This window comes from Chrysochloris asiatica, unplaced genomic scaffold, assembly GCF_000296735.1.
Source record: "Chrysochloris asiatica unplaced genomic scaffold, ChrAsi1.0 scaffold00002, whole genome shotgun sequence".
NCBI lineage: Eukaryota > Metazoa > Chordata > Mammalia > Afrosoricida > Chrysochloridae > Chrysochloris > Chrysochloris asiatica.
The window spans coordinates 25221304-25225616 of record NW_006408520.1 but is presented as its reverse complement, the minus strand read 5'-3'; the positions used below and the strand labels follow the sequence as shown (position 1 = coordinate 25225616).

The window sequence follows — 4313 nt, the reverse complement described above, 5'->3', positions numbered from 1 at the left end:
TGATCATATCATCTGCAAATACAGTTTTACTTCTTCCTTGTCAGTTTGGATGCCTGTAATTTCCCTTTCTTGCCTTATAACTATGGCTAAGACTTCCAACACAATATTGAATAGGAGTGATGATAAATGGTATCCTAACTGGTTCCTGTTCATAAAGGTAATGGTTTCAATTTTTTTCCATTGAGACTAATGTTGGCTGTTATTTTTGTATATGTGCTCGTAATTATGGTTAGAAATTTCTCTTCAGTTCCTACTTTGTTGAGTTTTATCAAGAATAGATATTAGATTTTATCAAATGTCTTTTCTGCATCAATTGGTCTGATCATATAGTTCTTTTTTTAAAAAATTTATGTGGTAGATTATGTTGATTGTTTTTCTATAATCGAATGAATCTCATTGGTCATGATGTATTATTTTTTTGATATGTTGTCAAATTCTATTGGGTAGTATTTTGTTGAGAATTTTTACATCTATGTTCATGAAGGATATTGAGCTATAATTTTATTGTTTAGTGATGTCTTTGCCTGGTTTTGGTGTGAGAGTTATGCTCAATTCATAAAAATGTATTTGAAAAATTTCCATCCTTTTCTATGTTCTGGAATAGTTTGAGTAAAATTGGTGTCAACTCTTCACTTGGATGTTTGCTAAAATTCTCTAGTGAAGGCATCTGGGCCTGAACTTTTTTTTTGTCAGGAGTTTTAAATGACCGGATCCTTTTCTTTGATTATAGGTCTGTTCAGGTTTTTTGCTTCACACTATGTTAGAGAGAGTCCTGGTGTGGCGCTGTGGGTTAATGTGCCAGACTGCAAAGCCGTTTGAACTGCAAGATCGGCGGTTCAAGCTTACCAGCTACTCCTCGGAAACCCTATACAGGGTCGCTATGGGTCGGCACCAACTCAACGGCACTTCACAATAACAACATGTTAGTTTAGGTAGATTATGTTTTGCTAAAATTTTATTCATTTCTTCTAGATTTTTGAATTTATTAGAGTACAACTCTTTATAGTATTCTGCTACTGTCCCTTTTATTTTGACATCACCCATACTGTTTCTTACACGTGTCATTTGCATCTTCTTTTCTTGTGTTAGATATGCCAGTGATTTGTCAATTTTATTAATCCTTTCAAAGAACCTACTTATTTTTCTTGTTACTGCTTTCTGTTGTTTTTCTGTTTTCTAACTCATTTATTTCTGCTCTAATCTTTATAATTTCTTTTCTTCTAGTAATTGGATGTTTACTTTTCTGGTCTTTTTGTAATGATGTTGGGTTAATTTGTTGATTTGGGTTTATTCTTCTTGTTGGATATGAGGGTTTATTGCTATAAATTACTCTTTAAGCACTGTTTTTGCTGTGTCCAAAAGGTTTGATATGTTGTATTTTTGTTCTCACGTGCTTCAAGAATTTATTTTATTTTGTTTTTCATTTGTTCTATTACTCAGTAACTTTTAAGCAGGATGTTATTCAGTTTCCATGTATTTAATTTTGTTTCCTTGATCTTCCTATTTTTTGTTGATTTCTAATTTTATAACATTGTGATTTGAGAAGATGGTTTACAGTACTTTAAGGTTTTCAAATTTATTAAGACTTCCTTTGTGGTCTAACATATGATCCATTCTGGAGAATATGCCATGTGTACTGGAAAAGAATGTGTATTGTGCTCTGTATAAATCTATGAGGTCAACTTAATTGTATTGTTTAGTTCTTCTGTGTCTTTATTGAGTTTCTTTCTGGTTCTGTTCTTTTTTGAAAGTAGTGTATTAAATCTACTATTGGTGGTTCAAGCTCACCAGTTTCTCCTTGGAAACCCTATACAGGGTCACTGTGGGTTGGAATTGACTCAACAGCACTTAACAACAACAAATTATTGTGTAGTTATCTATTTCTTTCTTACATTCTATTAGAGTTTGATTTATGTACTTTGAGCCTCTTTTAGGAGCATAGATATTTATTATGGTTAGGTCCTCTTGTTCAATTAACCCTTTAATTGTGAGGTGTTTTCCTTCCTTATCTCTTATGCTGGTTTTGACTAAAAATCTGTTTTATCAGAGATTAATATTGCCACTCCTGCTCATTTTTGATTGCCATACGTTTGATCAGTTTTTTTCCATACCTGAATTTTTAATCTATGTTTGTAATTGTGTGTAAAGTGTGTCTCCTGTAGACAGCATATTGAAGGATCCTGTTTTCTTATCTATACTGCTGCTTTCTGTCTTTTGACTGGTGTATTTAATCCATTATCATTTAGCATAATTATCAATAGGTATGAGTTGATTGCAGTCATTTTGCTGTGTTTTTTTTTTGTAGTGCTGTTGATTTCTTTGTTCCGCCTGTTTTCCTGTGATAAGTTCATTTTATATGTGCTTTTTCTTGTCAATATCTTCAGTTTTAATATTTACAGAAATCTTCATGGATTTTCTTTTTCTTGATTTGATGTGAAGGGATGTTAACTTTTTTGAGGTTTCCTTGTAATTTATTAATTTCTTTCCATTTTAAAACAATCTATTTTATCTTGAAATCTACTTGACTTCCTCACCATTTGGTACTCTTGAACTATGTTTGTCCCACTTTTTGCTTTGTATAGGGGTCTTCATTTTAGATTGATATATCTGATTCCTTATTTTCAATTTTTTGTTTTACTTTGTAGGCTTCTACATATGGATTGAACTGTGGGTGGTTTTACTGTGTATTTCAGTCTCTAGTTGTTGTCTGCTGTTGCTGATTATCAGTTGAAAGCACACCCTTTAGTGTTTTTTGTAAAGTTGGCTTGGTGTTTACAAAGTCCTTTAATTTCTGTTTATCTGGAAATGCTCTAATTTCACAGTTGTATTTGAGGGACAGTTTTGCTGGGTATGTTATTCATGGCTGACAGATTTTTTTCTTTCAGAGTTTTGTATATGTCTTCCCATTGCCATCTTGCCTGCATGGTTTCTGCTGAGAAATCAGAGCTTAATCTTATTGGTTTTACTTTGTATGTGCAAAAATCATGTGGGAACAAAACCTTGAAGGTTTAGGAGCTGAACTCTGGGCCAACAGCGGAAGACTTGCATGTGAGCCAGGGCCATGGTGGAGGGAGGAATGGGGAAATGACTGGGAGCCCTGAAATCCATGTTACCTCCCATTTCCTCATGCGCCATTTCCTCGAGCTGCTTTGAATGCAAGGGAAGAAAACTGTTAGTTCGAGAGTGGACCCCAACAGTAATCTAGCACCAACAGATTTTACAGAGACACAGAAGATGACACTCTCCACCACCAGCATACATTGCCTTCTAATGCCTCTCAGATTTTAGAATGGAAGAGGAAAATGTGCTCATGAAATGACAAGTGTTTGGGCTTGCACCCTCTTGGAGAAGGGCTTGGGGAATGTAAGGTCTGTAGTTTTGTCTTCACACACTCACTTAGCATGGGACCTCCCACAGCATTCTCTGTTCACAGTGTTCTCCAAGTTTGGCCTTCTGTATTCCATCCACATCTTCCCAAATACTGCAGTGGTCCACCCTGGCTTCTATGCCATCATCAAGTTTTATTTGGCAAGGGATGCTCACAGAGCCCAAAAGGCTTGCAACCGGAAGCAGCTTTTTCAGGAATCTCCGGTGAAGGTTCGTCTCAGTACCAAACATAAAGCAGTTCAACATCAGGTCCTTGCCCTAAACAGCTCTTGATGCCAAGAACTTACAAATTACTACTTTGGTTTCAATGGCTAGTCAAGAAGGATCATCAGGCTTCAGGATCTTTCTGAACGTGACAAAAGGAAGAATGAAGATATCATGGCAGCAGCTCAGAAACAAAGTTCTTCTGTGCTCTAGAGGTGGTGTTGCCAGCCTATGAGTGCAGGAGTCCTGGCATTGACATAGCCGAGGGGTCTTTGGATAAGCAGGAGGAAGAACCATTATCATTCTTTATGAAAAAGAAGTTAACCCAGAAGCTTGCCATTCAGAACACTTTGTCAGATGCATTCCAGAAACTGTTGGTCATGGTTTTAGAAAGCGGTAAAATAGCTGTGGAGTATAGACCCAGTGCTACGAGATCATAGATCCTAGAACTGAAGAAGAACTCCAGGATTTCATTCATGTATGTAGAGATGCATAGCTAGTGTGGCCATCATTCCAAACAACCAACAGGATTGAGAGAACTCAGGCACTCACAGAAAGCTGTCAGTCTTATAAGAATATGAAACTCTGAAACTGCTCTTCAGGGTGAATCATTCCTAGGGCTTTTCCTGAAGCCTTGGCCCTTGACTCTGATCCTTTATCTAAAGTTTCGAGATCAGGATTGAGACGCATCAGAGCACTCTGGAAGCTATGGAATAGGCCGA

At 36.4% G+C, this 4313-nt stretch overlaps 1 pseudogene; it reads left to right on the top strand.

The window, feature by feature from the left end:
* The window catches only part of LOC102820427, a 48580-nt pseudogene extending 44493 nt beyond the window's left edge, over positions 1-4087 (top strand).
* The last annotated feature ends 226 nt before the right edge of the window (positions 4088-4313 follow it).